Source organism: Zonotrichia leucophrys, chromosome 1A, assembly GCF_028769735.1.
Source record: "Zonotrichia leucophrys gambelii isolate GWCS_2022_RI chromosome 1A, RI_Zleu_2.0, whole genome shotgun sequence".
In the NCBI taxonomy this organism is placed as follows: Eukaryota; Metazoa; Chordata; class Aves; order Passeriformes; family Passerellidae; genus Zonotrichia; species Zonotrichia leucophrys.
Window position 1 is genome coordinate 53,765,866 of NC_088170.1, and position 19,224 is coordinate 53,785,089.

Below are 19,224 nucleotides of genomic sequence, written 5' to 3' on the forward strand. Positions count from 1 at the left end.
TGATAGACTAAATGGTCTTTACCTGATCAAACCACTAGAAAAGTGTTTCATTTCAATGAAGGCAGCAGAGGTTATTAACTGTGGTTCTTCACGCCAGTTGCTGGGAGGTGGCAACCCCAGCCCTGCTTCTCTCTAGTCAGTATTCACATTTGGAGGAGAGGAGAGCTCTCCTGGCCATCCCATCCCTGCAGTTCTGACCATTAGCTGAATCTTATTTGGCAACAGAATATCAATTGGCAGAAGAAAAACAATAAGCAACTATACAAACTAACAATAAATATGTCAATGTATACTAACTCCCTCAACAAATTCAAAAGATAATACAAAATACTATGTTTTGCTACAACGTGGTATCTGAGAAGCAAGAGAAGGGAAATGGAAAACAGCTACCTGTGTACACTCAGCTGAGGTAAATCACCACTGCTTTCTTGAAGCAAACTGAGTTACACCAATTTATAACATTGGTGTATATAACATCCTAAATAACATCCTGCATTGGATAAAATTACTGAGACATTTGGATTTCCTGTTTCTTCCTGATTACAGAAAATGAAGAGCAAAGTAGCTGTGCAAAAGACCTGAAAACTGCATCCACCTGTATGTAATTGACCTAATGATAAAATTCACCATGGCCTTTGCTAGAAGAAAGTGTTCAGCATCTTGAGGCAGCCACCGAGCTGTATGTGCTTGAGGAAATCCTTTCTGACCAGCAGACTATTGATTCTGAAAAAAGCTATATTATCATAAATCTTGAGTGACTTGACACAGGTCAGTGCAGACAAAATATTAACCACTCTAAAGTGCTTTTAAAGATTCTCAGACTGAAATAAAGAAAAATATGATGTACACATCTCTAATATAGATTTTTCTTCCTTGCGTTTACATACCTCATTCACTTTTTCTTTCAGAAAATTGCATCTATGGTAGCCCACAAAAACCTTCCATCTGCAATCACATGAGTAGGCTGCACAAAAAAGTGATGAGGTAGGAATTTCTCTGTTGGACAAAGTAGATTTATTATTTTTTTAATTACTTCTGTGTTGTCAATTGAATTAATTAATCCAGGTCAAACAGCGTGCTCCTTCCCTGAATATCTCTTGAGATATCACCTAGCAATAGGTGATAGTTCTAATTAGCAGAATGATAAATAAACCAGTTCTAAATAGCAGAAACCAGAGTTTTGGGGATTTCTACTTTGTCAGGTCTAAAACATTCAAAATACCTTATATACAGGTCCTTCCAGCACTTACAAATTGGCATTGCCTGAATTAATGATCCCTCTTCCTCGTGCTCAGGGGTGCTGTGTTTGGAGTGCCAACAGTCCCATGGCAGTCCCACAGCTGGTGTGTTGGCATCTGGAATGTCCTTTCCCCTGGGATTTGATGGTGAGGGCAGACCTAGAGACTTTTCCTCATGGTCTGCATTTCTCCTCAGGAGATGGTAACACATAGAACACCACTCTGGTCTATTTTTCACAGGGGGCTGAACAGATAATGGGCTGAGCACCACACCTGTTTCCATCTACCTCAGAACAAGAAACCATTTAACAGGGAAAAATCATTTGAAGGATTTTGTAGTTTTAAGATCTTTAAGGTCTGATAATAGCATGGCAAAAAGTGCTTTAGGCTTCTTAAGTTCAAGCATATCCTGGCTGGGAAGATAGTCTCTCAACTCCTATGATTCTGAATCTGGTGTTATTTTCAGATGGAGCTATTTAACACACCAGAATGAATTTCTTAAAATCAGCCTTTTTCACAGTCTCTCACAAGTACTTACTGTGCTTACTCACTTTCTTGCAGAAAATTGCAATCTTATTTAACTGTGGCTAAGAAGCATGGATTGAAACTTAAAGGAATGTTCATGCAGTGGACAATTTAGGTCCCGTCTTATATGAGCTTCTCATTCTCTTTTTCCATTATCTTCTCACTCACAGACATTAGAGAGAATTCCTTAGTGCTGTACCTTCATATTCTGATTGCTTATATCTAAAAAATCTATCCATAATTTTGTCTGCCTGATTAGCTTAAACTGCGAGAGAGTGGCTTAGCATGGAGCATTTACAATATTGTTAGAGGCATTTATGGTCCTGTTTTTCCCAAGTGACCTAATGAACACTATGCATAGACTGGAGCTGCTGGTTAGTACTGTCAGAGGAGAAATCTCTCTCTCCATTCACTCTGCAATCCCTTTCCTGAAAACAGGGGTCTCACAAAAGAATCTAAATCAACTCTGATTTTTAAAATATTTTACTCCTTGTAAATTTGCCTCAGAGACAAGCCCCATTTCTGTGCAGGGCTAGTTTGAAATCCTGGTGAGTCAAATCTTCTCTGTGACCAGGATAGTCTTCAGATATGTAAAAATACAAGGATATTGTCCAGAAGGGCATTTTCTCTGGAAGTATTAACAATCAAATTACCACAGAGGATGGTAAGCAGAGGAGAACAGGGACACTAAAAATAAAGAGCAGAGACACAAACTGGTAGCAGAGAGATGCTTTATGCTATTCTATATAGCTTATTCTATAAGCTATTCTGTTTGTAGTATATTTCTTGTTTATTATGATTGTTATTTTTTTTCTGCAGAAGGTCAGGTAGTTGAAAAAAAACCCAAAGGACAGATAGCTCTGTAGCAGAGGTCAGTAACAGAAAGGTTGCTGAGTTCTTAGCAGGAATTGAAGGGTTTGTCCTGAATAGTCACGTGTAATTTTTCTCCTTGAATAGTAATTACAACTTGACAGAAATACCAGTTTTTTCTAGATGACGATAGAAGCTAAGCATTGTTTATGAGCCTACACTTCTTGAGTAAATAGATTTCCCCTAATTTGCAATTCTAAAAATATATTTAAACCTATTTTTACATGGCTTCTGTTAACACAGGAAAGATCTAGTCAGGCAGTTTTTGACAAAATTTATTTTCCTTGAAAGGTGTTGTTTCATTTAAGCTGAATCATTAATGAGGCTGAACAGCTTTTGAAGATATGTTAAGTGAGGTTTTTGAACAATAAAATTTTGACCTATGTTTTGGTACAACTAAATTTTGAGAAAACATGTTCCAAATATTTTGTTTCAACCTGAAAATTCCAAACCTCAAAGTTTGCTGTGAAGCAGAACCTGCATCTTCTGCCCTGCACAGAAGTGGTGAGAATGCACTGCAGAACTCTGCAGATTCCTCAGCTGCCTGCAGTTTTCTCAGCAGTTTTATTATAGAATTAAATGAGCTGCATTTTAATTGCTTTCTAGGTTAATACATCCAAGAGCAAACTGCAGTATCTTGTTTAAGGTCTGCAGAAGTTCTTCTTGAGAACTGTGCAGAGTTCTCAAGAGTTGAGTAGAAATGGAACAAGAAAATGAACAAAAATTTCTCTATAGATAAAGCAATATTTCCACCTGGCTTTCTATTGGTTCTCATGGATTATAAGTAATTCTGGAGTGATAGTAATAATTTTCAATTGTTGCAATTTGGTTTTCTTTTTGTCTTCTTTCCTTTGTTTTCCCAGTGGGAGTTCATATTAGCTACCCTTTCCATAGAGCTCAGATGGGTTCTGACAATCCAGCTCAGACAAACACAATTATTGTGTCATTAACAAATCTTGCAGTAACCTGCTGTACAGAAATGTGGAAAGTTGTACCATTCAAATATATAATAGACACAATATGTTTCACATATAACAAATTAATGAAATTGCCAAAAAGCAAAATCAGTCAAACTCAAGAATGCTATTTACTTTTCTGACTAAGCAGTTTGGGCTTTTATAGTAAGATAGCAGTCAAACAGAGGGAAAAATATGTTTGATGAAGTTCCATGCTCTTATTGTTTTGTGTTGCTTTATTTGTAAAATAAAGCCACAAGTCAGGCAGACTGGTAAGTGCTGCTAGCGGGAATTTTCTGAAACTATTTCACTAGTAATGATTTTCTAGATCATGGTGGGTTGTGTGAAAATGAATTCTCTTATTTGCTGTGCATGCTCCCTTGCTCATGTTTTATGATATTTGAATGTTTCCAAAGTAGCCACTGCCTGGGCTTTTAGTTCAAACAAAATATAATACTCAGATATTCAACAAGCAAGAGAACTGAGCTCCTCTCTCATGCCCAGAACAAACTCCCACATACTAAAGCCAAGGGTCAAAGAGTGAGGTGAGAAAATTAATAAACTACTACTGCATTTTTGTACTAATAAAAGCTTAGTCACTATTATGTATTTTTCTAATCATTGCCCAGTGCATGGGTTGACAATTTAAACTTTTAGAGGTCTGATTACACAATAGAGAAGAAGGAAAGGAAAGGAATATTAGAAGGAAAATAGAGAAAGCATAAGACTTAGTGTACATTAACTTACACATCTAAAATGTAAATGTCTAAGCCTGAACAATTTTCCCTACACCCTTTCTAGTCACTGAGGAGGAACAGGCAGGGACAGATTCCTCTCGCATTCAGATAGTGATGAAAAGACAGCTCACAGGCATCATCCTGTTGCTCACCTCTTGCTATATGGAAAAGCTAAAATGATCAAATGAAAATCTGAAATGACCAGCTGTCAGACATTTACAGTTAGATTAGATTACTCTTACCCTAACTAGCCAACAGGGCTTTATTTTATGGAACAAATTGTGTTTTAATGGAACAGCTTGAAGTTTGTTGAAGCAATAGTTTACAAGGGAATGGCACAGTTCCTTCAGCTGGGCTTTTTTCTTTTGAGACTTATCTTTACTCTAGATACTTTAATTTTATAGTCAACTTAGTAAATGTTTTGGGATTAATTAGTATGTCTGTCACTACTAAATGATGGCTGCACTATCACACATGATACCCAGAGCTGAATAGTTAGTTTGACTCAGCACACTCACACTACACCACTTCTGGCAACCTAATTTCCCTAAATGTAGCTGTACAGTGAGGCTTTCAAACGATCTGTGACTCTTTGGTTACAAAACCAGAGGAGCAGGGTGACTTCAGTTACTTAATGAACTGTTCTTGCTGAAGTTGCTGTGTCACCCTTGCATTACTTTTTGACGAAAGCCCTTCTGTAACCTCTCCTGAGCCCCAAAGCTATACACCTCTATGCAAAAATTACCCTGGGGAAAATATTTAAAGCTCAAAAAAGCTGTCACACCTGTATTTCCCCATCTCTGCCATAGTCAAACTCCCATCAGACGTTGACTGGGACAATAGCATCTCCTGTGTAATTTTTGTCAGTCTGGAAAAGCTTTCAGAGAAATTTCCCTGTATTCTATCACTGCCTGTGTTAGAGTTCAGCAAATACATCTCACTATAAAAAACTCCAGAACATTCTTTCTGAAAAGGTGCTTTGAAGTCTAAACTCTTGTCTGTATTTTCTAAATATATAATCTTTCTATACACCTTGTCCTTATGTCTTCACAGATTCTACTTCACTAGTACTATTGCAACTCTTACCACAAATCTCATAATGCATTTTTTTCTTTACAAGGAATGGGAAAATTAAGCTTCCATTGGCATTAAGAGGACTTCACAGGGCAAAATTATTCTCACTTTAGGAAACCTGAATTTGTTTACTGAAACTTTCATTCACGCTTACCGAAAACAAAATTGTTCTGTGAGTGCAGCTTGGTCTGTGCTGATTTGCGTGAGAGTGAACACATCCCCAGCAATGCACAGCAAAACAGCTCACGGCAGCAGGCTGACATGTTGTGTGTCTCCAGGCAAAGCAAGTCTTGTGACAGATCTGAAAGTTCACTACATAATTCAAAACATTGCTGTAAGTATAGTAAATAAGCCATTAAAGAAAATTCCTCACTTATCACTTACTTAAACTCTTAATGCAGCTTAGCAATTCATACATTCATTCTCTTCCTTGCTCAGTGGTTACAGCTACACCACAGTCCACTGAAAACAGAATAAGCAGAGATAGCAATCAAGCTGACCCAATGGGAACAACCTGGTTTTTATTGTTTGTGGACAATACCCTCAAGAGATTACAGACTCTCTTAAGAAGAGAAAGAGTTTCATGGTATTTCTTAGGACAAATCCCAAAGGATTTGATTTTTCACTCAACCAAGGGGTCACAGATTAGCATGGTAGGCATTTTCCTGGTTTCTAGGATTTTCAGTTTTATTGATGGCTGAGGCTATCTTCTCAGGATTGCTTCACCTGTATGGATCAATTTATTCTGAGAAGCCACGCTGGATATGTTCCTTTTTCTGTGCTCAGCTGGCAGCTGCAGAACTCTGGGTGAGGCTGGAGGGGTTCCAGCATGCTGTGCTCCACACACCCCTCACACCAGATAGGATTGCAGGAGGTTCTGAATCACAGGGTAAACCTGAGCATGTTCCTTTAAAGCTTGAAAGGTCCACATTTCTTAAGTGTGAGGCTATTTGTTTAATAATACATTTGTTTTATCTCTGTTTTCACACATCTCCTGATAACTGCCTGACAAGTTCCTAAGGGAAATGGAGCCCAGGCCGGTTACAAAGGTTGTGAACCACGAGGAATTATTAACATGAGTTCCCTGAGTCTGGAGCCTGTGATTGCCTGACTTTTGGCCTGCAGCATGTTCCTGAGAGACAAATAGTGCTCAGTGGGAGCACAGCGAGTGACCTTCCACCTGGGCTATGAGGAGGCCTGACAGATGCTCATGTGCCATGTGTTATTTGTGACACGTGGCAGCTCTGACTGCCCTTCACTTGCCAGCAAGATGACAAGACCCAGAAAAACAAGGAGCCTCTCAGGTTTTGGGCCTGATGCCAGTTGTAGAGCTGAGTTTGATGGAATAACTCGTTCTTTTACCCACTCATCTCCTGACCCTAATTTTCTTTTACCCTTTACTTCTGGAAAAAGTGCAGAGGAGGAGTCATTCCTCCTCTTTCCTTCACATTGCCAAGACTTTTTAAGGTTCTTTTCTCTGGACATGGATCCTCTTTTTCTGACACTTCCCATAATAACTCACCTCATGCCTGCTTTTCCCTTCTTCAGCCTTGCAGGTCTGTTTAGGAGCGCGGTGTTCCTCTGTGCTAAGATGAATTTCACCCTATTCATCACAGCCCCATTAGCAACCTGCAGCTGCAGGGACAGGCATCTGGTGCCCTTGTCTTTCCTGGGGGACAAAGGGAAGAGCTCAAGCACCAAGCACAGCCCCAGGAATGTGCACAGGAAGCTCAGAGCCCTGGACCAATGTGAGGCACACTTTCTTTCTCTCTTCTCTTAGAGGCCAAAAACTTTTCTTGTGTGAGGAATGCCAGAAAACAGAAGCAGCCTGGGAAAAGCTCCAGATTGCTGCCACTTGGCAAGTGGGAGGGGATATGAAGAAAAAAGGGAGCCCTTTAACCTAGGCTCTGGCACTGCCAATGTCAGATCTTGTCTCAGTCAACAGGACTACTAAAGGTAGTAAAAATGTTGTCTCTTTCTTTCTTAGATGTCAAGGAGGAAATTCAGCTGAATTAAATCTGTCCCATCCTGTTGTTTATTGTTCATTATGCTATCACCTTGTGTGTTCCATCCACCCACCAGATTCCACAATCCTTTTCCATTTTTTTTTGGGAACTTTAAAAAGTTGCTTCTGGACCTCATCAAATGTTTTATTTTTGCACAAGTGCATGTGATTGAAGCCAGCATCTGCAGTGCAGGTGTTTACAGATGTTGCTGTAGTGGCCTGGAGTACCCTGGTCCTGGAAAACCCTCTGAGAAAGCTCTCACATGTTTTTAGAGAAGAAATAAACTTTTTCTTGTATACATAAATCAAATTCAAATATAAACCACTGAGAGCTTTGTTGGCCTTGAACTAATACATCCAGAGTTCATACACTCCAGTACTATATAAATAAGAACAAGATTTGAATGTCCTATTTTGACTGCAATGGCCTCCAAATATGCAAGCAGTACTTGTGAAGAATGTGCCTGACATTTAAGTCTGTCAAGGTTCCTGGATAATTTTTTCCTTTACTTCCTTGTCCCAAATTCTTCTCCTCATCAACTTTTAGATGCAGTTTTCTCTTTTTTTCCCCCTTCTCTTCTGAAGATGCAGAATAGAGTTTTTGACATGCTTTGGAGCTTTGAGGCGCAATGTAACATAGTTCAAATCTACAGCTATCAAAGCAACGTTAAATGAATGTTCATATTGGAATTTAGTGCAATTAAAAAGCAGCAATAAGTAAAAAGAAAATTATGCAAAAATGTATTTTACTTAGGATAGGAATATAACTTCTGGGGCAGAGGGAAGTTTCTAGCTAGAAGAAAAAAACAGCTCCTGGTTGATGGGCAATCTTTACAGTCTTTGCTGAGACAAACCATACCTCTGTTTAATAGGAGGGAGGCACCACACAAAAGCAGTAGGTTAGTTCACAGTCATGCATGCTTGATTTACTACAGGTCACAGATCATTTTGTGTGCAGGAACATGTCCTTGAAAGGGCAAATAAATTCACTAAGTTTTCTGATTTTACCCTGGCGTAGTCAACTGTTAGCTGGAGTAAGAGATTTTTAGTGCATTTGTATTTCCTTTGGGCGAAATCTGAATTCCATTTTAACTGTTTCAGGGTGATCAATAGAGGAGGTAGAAATTAAGGCTTTCAATGCCTCTCTATTTTTATATACTGGCAAGCTAAAAAAAAATCTAAATCATAACGGAGTTTTATCTTTTCACATAAAATATGAGTCACTTGAGGATGATACTTGGAACTTAAAATTCACTAGAAGTCAGAAACATCTGCTCATTTACAAAATTAAAAAATTCTCCAATATACTTAGAATTGTGAACAAAGTAGGCTTTACAGTATGATTTCAAACATACAATGGAAGAATCAATGAAAAGTTGTGATGGTCTTCCCTGCTTGAGAGCAAGGCAAGGACAGTATTCAAATAATGGTTGAAACCCCTTCCAGACCACTAGTTTTTTGGGTGATGAACTCTCTTCATATACCTATGAATGTAAAACTAGGTTGGAAATTCCACTAAGTAGCAAGCACTGAAAAGTACTCACTCTGAAACCTCAAATCTGAATGACCTTTAAGAAAATATAGGCCACCCATAGGATTCAGGAAATTACAGTGGTTAAACCATTATGTTTATTAACTTTCACTTGATTTTTGTTCATCCTGGGTGAGCTGCTTTTGGTCAGGGTAACTTGGGGCCATACCATATTTGGGCACAGAAGAGGAAACACTCATCTATATTGCACAATAAATAAAAGCAATACAAGAGAATCATGTTGATCTGTTGCAAGTCTAGAATACTGTCCATCCGAGATAGATTGAAAGCTATTGAAAAGCAAAAGGTAGACTAAATCATATATATCTTCCACCTGGTATATCCTGCAATTTCTACAGTGGAAAGCACATGGTGTGACTCTTGGGGCTCCTGAGCATGGCCAGGAGTTGGGCCAGCTGATCCTGGTGGGTCCCTTCCAACTGTTTACAGTATTGTCCCTTCCAACTCTGATATTCCAGATATGCTTCCAACACAGCATATTCTTGATTCTATGATTTCATTGCCGGTATTAAGAACATAAGCAACAAAATCATATATTTATCCTTGAAAGGGATATCAGGTCATGCTCAATGTAACTTGGCAGAAAGCATTCTGTGGAAGCACAATGTTTTTTTCTAATTGGAAGATGACTGTTTTGTGAGGCCTTTTACTTCATACCTGTGGTCTGGGCTTAACTGACACTTCAGTGAAGATTTTCTTCAGCAATTGCTTTGTTTCCTCTCTGTGAAATGAGGATTCCTCACTTCTGTTATCCCAAACTATTGAGAATGGAAAACAAGATTTTTCCCTTAGGACAGAACTCAACTGCAGTCCATGTCAGCACATGCATAAGAGCAGTGGTTTTGTTTATTATCTGCTGGCTCCTCTCAATAGGTTTTCCTGAAGACACAGGGTAATGCACCATAATATGTATTTAGATTGTTTCAAATGATCTGCAATCATTGACTTGTTAACAATCACCTTTAATTTTGACCCATGAGACTGTAAGTGAGCCCAGAAATTCCTGTGCTCAGAGTACAGTGTGGCTGGGCTCCCAGCACTCCACCATGGTGCCTGATTGATCTCAATCACCTTTTGTGTGAAAGCTCAGAACAGTAGCAAATATATAGCACATATTTACATTATGCTTCATCCCTGTTCCTTTTTCTTCCCAGAACATCTGTTCATTTCTGGCCAAAGCCCCAAAAGGCTCACGAAAAGCAGACATAATTTTTGAAGATTTTCTAGATGTTTATTCCTGTTAGGGAGTAATTCTCATTGCTGAAGTTTAGCTTATGATACCAAGCACCAAACAGTACAAGTGAAATGGATATAAAAAGAAATAGCATTAAGTACATATTATATTTGCTAATATGCATAGGCACTAAAAATAGGCAAAGAACAATTAATCTAGGGTTTTAATATTCTGTGGTGAAGATTCTGTCTCAGTTCAAAACTGTACTGAATTCAATACAGATTTCCTGTATAACAGTATAACTGAGAGAATAATCTGACCTGTTTTGTCTGATTCTTAGGACACTGCTTATAGCCTTGAAGTCCTCAGAACACAAATATGCTCAGATTTAGATAAAAGAGCACCACCTTAATCCATCCATCAGTCAAGATTGTTTAATACATTCTTCTGTCATTTAAAAAAAATATTATTTTTCTTGGCATTGTCAGATGTTTTCAAGATGTCTGGGAAGTTAGGAAAGTTACTCTGTATGGTTGTCACCCTTCTCCAAGCTACTGGGTCATCTGCTGTGGAAGAAAAAAAAATGACATAAAAGTTCTTTGAAGGATTTTCAAAAGAGAGAGATGCATAGTGTATCTGAATAATAGCTTTTAGATTATTTGTGGGATTGGAGCCAGGTTGTGGTTATGTATATTTAAATTTCAAGAGAGAAAGGACAATATTTCTCTTCATGTCAGTTTCCCCATTAACAATAAATAAAGGGTAGCTAACAAAAAGAGGAAGAAGCAAAACTGCGAGGAAAATACCTCAGGTTTTCTATAGAATTCTTACCACTCCTTACATAAGACTATAACTTGAATCAAAACAATTTGAATCAATCAATCATCTGGTTTAGAGCTCAATAGAAGAAAATAAGAGGATTGTTTTAGTCTTGTTTTCTGTTTTCATCATCCACAGTCATTCCATATGGAACATAGAACAATGGAAGGAAAGATCTGCATAATCACACCCCTTTTTATTTATTTTTTTCCCTTTTCTCCTAGGGGTGTGGGAAGGGGAGGTTGCTCCTCCTTTTCTTAGAAGAGAAAGTGACATTATGGAAAATAAGGAAGCAAAACCCTGCTGTACCCATAGTATATTCCTTATTCAAGAGGCAGGAAGTTGTGATTCTGCCTGTCCCTTAGCAGTCTTTGTTTCTCTTGATCACCTGATTTACCCACAGGAATGAGTAAGCTTTTGTTAGATACTACCAGCGATTCACATGATTAAACATTTTTTTTCCACTTCCATAAAACAAAACATAATCCTCCAACTAATTAATCTTGTTTACCTACTTGGCAAATGAATCTGGGCGAAGGTACAAGTGTGAAATAGCTCTCTGACTGTTAATATTTAGTGTCTATTTCATAGCAACTTAGTAGTTCCCCTGAGACAAAGAGATAATAGGCTTGTTTAAAGTATTGTCCCTAAGCTTTTACCCACTATAACCCTGATTTCAACAATAGTGATCCACTTCTTTAGGAATCTGTAATTTCGATGGTGAAGGTGTAATATTTGTTATATAAAATGATGAATACTAGCAGTATATGAATATTTAGGTAGGATTTAGCCCTCAAATGAATACACTAAAATAGAGTTATGCGGGCATTAAATATGTGTCTAAACTGGCCTTGTAAATAATTGAGACTTATTCACTACTGTCCATGAAAAATCAAGACTGATGAACCAAACTTAGGTGCCCAGGTGCCATCTCTCGTGTCTGGATTCGTAAATGCAGCTTTCCTTTGTGATGAGAAGCCTGTGCTTAGGGTGGGATTCAGCTGCCAGGGCAGGAATGTGTGGTGTGTTACCTCACTGATGGGACAAACCTTGCAGGAGTGGCCGACACTCAGAGTGCTGTGCAGCCCTTCAGAGGGGCCTTGGCAGCTTGGGGAGATGGGCAAAGAGCTTTGTAAAATTCAAGAAAGGCGAATGCAGGCTCCTGCCCCTGGTGAGGAATAACCCCCACACCCAGCACAGGCTGGGGGCTGGCCTGCTGGAGAGCAGCCATGTGGAGAATGCCCTGGGAGCCCTGGTGGACACCAAGCTGTCCCTGAGCCAGCAGTGTGTCCCAGGGGCCAGCTGTGTGTCCTAAGGGCCAGCTGTGTGTCCTGAGGGCCAGCAGCGTGTCCTGAGGCCCAGCAGTGTGTCCTGGGGGCCAGCAGTGCATCCTGAGGGCCAGCAGTGTGTCCTGGGGGCCAGCAGTGTGTCCTGAGGGCCAGGAAGGACAGTGGAATCCTGGGGGGCAGTGTGAAGGGCACTGCCAGCAGGCCAGGAGGGGTGACCCTGCCCCTCTACTCAGCTTTAGTGAGGCTGCCCTGGATGCTGTGTCCAGTTCTGAGCTCCTCAGCACAGGAGAGTCGTGGAGCTCCTGGGGAGGGTGCAGGGGAGAGCAGCAAAAATGATTAAGGGACTGAAGCATCTCTCTCATGAGGAAAGGCTGAGGAAGCTGGGCCTGCTCAGCCTTGAAAAGAGACTGAGAGGAGACCTCATCAATATCTGTCAGCATCTGAAGGGAGGTGTCAGATGATGGACCAGGCTCTGTTTGGTGCTGCCAGGCAATGGAACAAGAAGCAACAGGCAGAAATCGATGCACAGGAAGCTCCACCTGAACAGGAGGAAGAACTTATTTACTGTGTGGGTAGCTATGCACTGGAACAGGTTGCCCAGGGAGGTTGTGGAGTCTCTGTCACTGGAGACATTCAAGAGCTGCCCAAATGCAACTCTGCGCCTTGTGCCCTGGGATGATCCTGCTTGGGCAGGGAGATTGGACCCAATGACCCAGAGAGGTCTCTTCCAACCAGATCCATTCTCTGATTCTGTGACTCTGTAACTCTGTGTTGCTACTCTTACATCAGGCTGTCCTTTTTAAAAGAAGATTGTCTGTCATTCTTCTGTCACATCCAGCCCTCAGTGACTAGCTAAATGCTGAAGTCTCAGACAATATGCATATGACAATATTTTGAGGCAACTGAATTAAGCCTTTCACAGAGTTGAGTTAGTAACACTTGTGCAAAAAATTTTATTTAACAAGACAAAAATTAGTGTATGCATGCTGGTATAAAAGAATCCCAGTTCGGAAATCAATTTTAGTGATTTTGCTCCATATTACAGCAATGTCTTATATAGATGAAGTTGAGATTATCTCCAGGCTATGGGGTTAGACAATACTGCTTAGGGTGATAGTTCTGCCAGCCTTGTGTAACCAATCCATCTGTGGCCCTATCAAATTCTTCACTGAGGTTTTGGATTTGTTCATCCTCCATCTACCTCACACAGAAATGTTGTTGCTAACTTGGGACAGCTGAAACTGACACAAAAATCACAGTAATCTGGTTTCATTTGTATTTAAATTTTTCATAGCTCTGTTTACCATTTTATCACTGCTTTTCAGACTTATTATACGCTACTAAGTAAAACCCCTGTTGTTTTATTTTCTTTGTTTTGTCATTTTCCCGGACATTTATCTGCTGTTTTCTTAGCATATAGTGTTTAGTCTCCCACAGACATTTAGTCTTTACGACCCTATGAGCAAACATAACAGTACAGAATCTAGTATACAATAATTCAACTGAAAATAGCTGTGATACCCTGCAGATATGGCTAGCTAGAGCTGTGTCCATCTGCTGGCCCTCGTTTGTTTTCTGATGGTCACCAGAGGTCAGTTCAACAATGCCTCCATTGATCCCTTTCTATCCATTAAACTTTCACTACTAAAAGAACAAAACTCTAAACATACACACAAAAGAGAGAAGGAAGAATGTACTCATTGTGGTTCAGCCGGAATTCACAAATACAGAAAAGATTCTCTCTACTGGCTGTTTCCTCCTGCAACTTGACTTCCGAAATAGAACTATCTTTTTGTACAAGACACAAAAACAAAAATGCAAAAAAATCCCACCAGAAAGCATGTGACTTCCAGAATTGCCTGTAGCTTTCCTGGCACTGGGTTGAGAAATATTTCTTCATCTCATGTTGCATAATCATCCTTGACGCATTGTTTGTTCCAGCTCAGTGCTGTTTTCATCAGATAAGAACCACAAATCTAATGGAATATGAGGAGTGTCCCCCAATGGTGTATGAGGGATTTTTGTGGCTTTTTTTTTTAGGTTTCATAATTATGAAAGGTATTTAAAAATATGTGCTGGAGCAGATAATTTTTGAAACCATAATTCTTGTTAGCTTAAGTTCACAGTGCACATTTCCTGTCTTTTTCCAGTAAGCAGACTGATTACAGCACACTAAGATCTCATTTGAATGAATGAATAAATGAATGAATGAAAGGAAGAGCTAGTAAAGAACAGAAGGAATCTATATTGGACGTAACAGGCTCCAATGATAAATTTGATTTAGGTAACAATTTATCCTGTAATGTTTCAGTGACACACTCTAAGGGATTTACTCCAAATCCCATGAAGTTATCTAAGTTTTTTGTTGGTGTCAGTGGGTCTGGATCAAGTTTCAGAAGGATTAAATAGCTGCTTATTACTTCTTTTTTATTCATAAAGATAATAATTTAATGCAGGTAAATAATTTAGTGCAGGTAAGCCACTTAACTGGATGATCATTTCTTGAGCCTTGTGTCTGTCATTGATCTCTTTTCTGTTCTCTGTGAAAATATCTGTCTAACATTCAGCATTTATTCTTACTTCCAACCCAGATTGCAGTCATGGTTGCTCCAAATTTAATATAGAAATCTTCCTCTTACACACACTCAAGGAGCCCTGTGATATCCTTCAACTCCTTTCATTTAATATTCTAATGATTGATTTCTTTATCTTCCTTGCCACTTTATCAAAAGCTCTATTTAATATTCCAGAGCATACAATTTGCTCCTTCCATGGAAAGACTTCTGCTGGACACTATTACATATCTAGCACAGAAACTGATCACAGCGCCTCAAGAAAACATGAAAAGCCAAGTTGCACCTGACTCATAGCCTGATCAGTGGTTTTCCTCTCGTTTCAGTGTGAAGGGAAGTAAATTGGCTCAATTTATAAATCATCACAGATTGTTCCCTCAAGTTCAAACATAAGGATGCCTTTAGTGAAGCTTATGGGATATCTGGCCCTGATACTTGATATTTTCACTAAAAATCCTGAATGATAGAAAAAAGAGTAAGTTTCAAAGGACTGAAAGCATTTTTGAAGATAGGACCAGAATTCAAAATAACTTTAGTTATTTGAAAAAAAGGCATGGAGAAAAAAATGTCATCCCTGTAAGAAGAAGACCAAAATCACACCGTTGGAAAATAATCTTGATAGGACAGAAAGTGGTAAATAAGTGTAACTTTAAGAAAGGTGGTAAAAACTGTGGTGAGTTTCTTTTAAGTCTGTGTGTCCAGACTACAAATTTCACATGTGTTTTTACAACCAAATGGTTTTAAATTTCAACAAGGGATCTTAACTTAAGATGTCAAGAAGAGGTTCCTAACAATGAAATAGTGAAACCCTGAAATCGATTGTGTGGGATGGTCATGAAAACTCCAGTTTTGAAGGTCTTTCAGGATAAATTAAGTAAGGTGTCAAGAGTCCCTTAGAAAGAATTGATCCTTGCTTGGGCAAGGAGACTCATTGAGTGATTTTCTGAGGTGTTTTCTAGCTCAATTGCATCAATTATGTCCAGCACTATTCTGGCATTGTTTGAACTGCTGAATCTAAATTCTTCATCTTCTTTTGCTGTCCAGTCACGCTCTGTGTATCAGTGTGAGACAGGTAAAATAATTATTCAAGACAGGATATTCAGACCTCCAATTTCTGAAGGGGGGAACATAAATGAGTAAAGAAGATTAAACAACATGGGATACCGTTTGACAATTTGAGGTGGAACTTTGCATTGTTGCTTTGGGAAATCTAATACAATATGAAGGAAAACTGATAAAACCTAGAAAAGTGCAAGTCCTCTTAAAAAAAAAAAAATTGGAGACAATAAAGGTAGACAAGTAAACAAGAATCTTGGTCTACATCACAGGTGCTAACATCTGGAAATTGAAGACCAAACAATTCTTGAAAAATACCATAAAGTTATGAAAATGTTTACCATGTGCCAGCATTGTGAAGACCCAAGTCTGAGTAGGTCAGTACCTTTTTTTTTGTTCCTCGAAATACTTAATTTTTATTAAAGATGGTATGGCCATCTTGAATAAAGAAACCTTTTTCCTCTTCACTATAACTATTTTGTTTATGTAACAGAATATCTGAAAGAGAAGCTGCTAGCTCATGGGCAATTCCAAAGGCTGTACTCAGATTAGGAGAATATTTCTGTAAAAGATACTTTGGTTTTACTAGAGAGTGGCTTTTCTGAACTTCTCTTTCTCTTGTATAATCTCTTTGGCAAGTTTTCTGCCAAAGATTCAAGTAAACTGAAGAGAGTGATGATTGCAGAGGGAATAATATTGCAACTGTTTTAATTGCAAGAAATTCTGACTGAATCATCCTGAGTTTCTTTTATTGCTTTCCAGGGTAGAGGTACCAAAACCAATAGCTTGGAGGGGGTCCTCAAGTTTACACCAGCATGCAGCCTAGCTACCCATCACTGTTTTCAGACACTTCACCAAGGAGCCAGTCTCAAGCCCTGGGTTCTCAAAACCTCTATGTTTGCTGCTCAGCAACGACTGAAGTCCCTGGGCCTCAAAGTTTTCCTTGATGGTCCTGCAGTGTCCTGGGGAGATGCTGATGATGACTCCAATCATGTATTTGCTCAGGTACCAGCATTTTTATGGACCATAAATGTAACCCAATTAGAGGTCTCTACAAATCTGTACTGTTTCCAGAGTCCAAGATGGATTGTTTAGTTTTGGCTCAGGCAGCTGTGCAATGCTGCATTATTTCTACCACTAGCAAGGAGTCACACATTACTCTTTTCTCTCCCTCTCTGAGGGAGAGAGCACATGCGTGTTCTCTGAGGTGTGTATTATCTAGAACAAGGCACAGGAAAACAATAATAAGACTTCCGACACTATTATTTTCTAAGCAGGCATACAAAATTGTGATTAATTACAGGGTGATTCTGATTTGCACACACCTGAACAAAATGTTCTTAGGGCAAAAATTCACTTCCAAACCCTATTAAAATCACATTACAAGGTAATTTTTACATTAAAAAAGTGAAAAAAATAAATGTAAATAAATAAATATAGTATATACCAGGGCGAAAGAAGAACAAATGGTATGGTTGGATTTTAAGCTGGGCTTCAACTGTTTAGTCATTTTGATTAATTTAGATGCTAGAAAACTGATTGTAGTGACTATTAACCAAACTACTCCAATTTGCAATCTCTGCTCTGGTTTTGGAGAGTACACAATGACAGTAAGGCTGTGTCAGTGCTGTCCCTGCACCCGTGGAATGCAGTTGATAGTGTCAAACATGTAAATTAGAATAGTTGTATACCATGAGATTTGGTTTCTATAGGCCTATATGTTCACTTTTAATGTACAAGTACAGAACTGCACAGCACAGAGAGACACAGAGCAGAGGTTACAAAGAAAAATTAATAATAACCAGAGGTTAACTATTCTTATTTCCAAACTTTGCCTGCACTGAACACGAGAACTAAGTTGCTTGTCCTGTGAGCAGGTGTCCCTCATGCTGTCCTTCACTTCTTTGAGAAGGAGGTCCCTATGAAGGGACAATTCTCCTGGTCAACAGACCCCTTTCCCTCTGGGAAGGGCTGCCTTAAGCAGAGGCAGAAAATCAAGCCAGCTCTGATATTAGAACACACTGAAGGGGAGGCCTGAGAAGTGGGCCAATTTTATTTTCTCAGCTGACAACATGATAGTGGTTACTGTTAAAAGGAGCCATTGGATGATATAAAAAGGTTCTCTACATTCCCTGCCAAATCCTCCTATCAGGCTTCCATGAGTTCATATCAGGTCACTATGAGATTCTTTTCATCTCATAACACTGAACTCATTAATTTCCATGACTGATCTGAAACAGTAGCATGTACGGAAAAACCCCTAAATTTAGACGTATGACTAATCTGCTTTTGTTTTCCCTTTCCTGGATCCTCTTTCACATACAAAATGGAATTTCAGCTTTGCTACAAAACATCATTTTGCTTGTTATATTTCCAGAACATTGGCCTTATATCTGGTGTTCTTTGTTCATATTGACACTAATTGATACTAGCAGGGCTGTGACACTGCAGTAAGTTTTCCCACAGTAGAGGCAAAAGCACTGCAGGTTAGGCTGCCAGCCAAAGCAGTTAATGCTTCTCTTTGCATTCTTTTCAGCTCCCCAGAGAAGAGCTAGTTTGTGGACACCTGGCACTTAAAGGTCCAGGACATTATTGCCACTGTTGTTGTTCTTAAAATACTTACCTAGAAATGGTGTCACTGCACAACTATGTTTCAGAAGCTTAACATATGAAGGAAAAATGATCTGAAAGTCTTCAGCTACACAATTTGTGATTAAAGCTTTAAGCTATTTTAATTAAAACTATTTAGACCATTTTAAAAAATGACCATTTCAGACCATTTAAAAAATTAACAACAAATGCACTCCTTGACCTAGGACTGATAAACATAACAATGAGATGAACAGCAAATATTTTTCTGTGTGCAGATATTAACTCCATGCAATATCAGCTGAATGTATGACAAACTTATTTTGCTGCCTTTTACTGTCCCCACCTGTGCTGCAGTTCCAAGACTTCAAGAGGGGAGTGAGAATAAATGGCTACCTGGACCATACATCTGTTTACAAACTTGATATGCCCCATTCCACATAACTGAGCTTGTTGATTAGTTGCTGCCCTAGTATCTGCGTATACAGATTTGTGTGAGTGTCCTCAGAGTAACTCTAACAGAAAAAGAGTCTCAAAGCACAAGCATTAAGTCATGTGATGCCTTTTTATTTTTGTTTTCCCATCCCTTAGATCAAAATGTGAGGATATAAAATTTGACCTACTTCTCTTCTGCCTGACCTAAAACAGCTTTTACATGCACAAAACAGACTATTTTCTCCCAGACAATCAAATTTTGGATAAGTTCCCAAACACAAATAGAGACATTCCTTTGAGTACAATATAAATATTGACATAACAGAATTAAT

The 19,224-nt window shown here is 39.0% G+C and overlaps 1 long non-coding RNA gene across 1 annotated transcript; it reads left to right on the forward strand.

Moving 5' to 3' along the window:
- The first annotated feature begins 563 nt into the window (after window positions 1-563).
- LOC135457937 (uncharacterized) lies at window positions 564-18,130 on the forward strand. Its single transcript, XR_010442803.1, has 4 exons — window positions 564-768; window positions 909-984; window positions 16,141-16,245; window positions 16,631-18,130. It is a non-coding gene; the product is annotated as an uncharacterized LOC135457937 (long non-coding RNA).
- The last annotated feature ends 1,094 nt before the right edge of the window (window positions 18,131-19,224 follow it).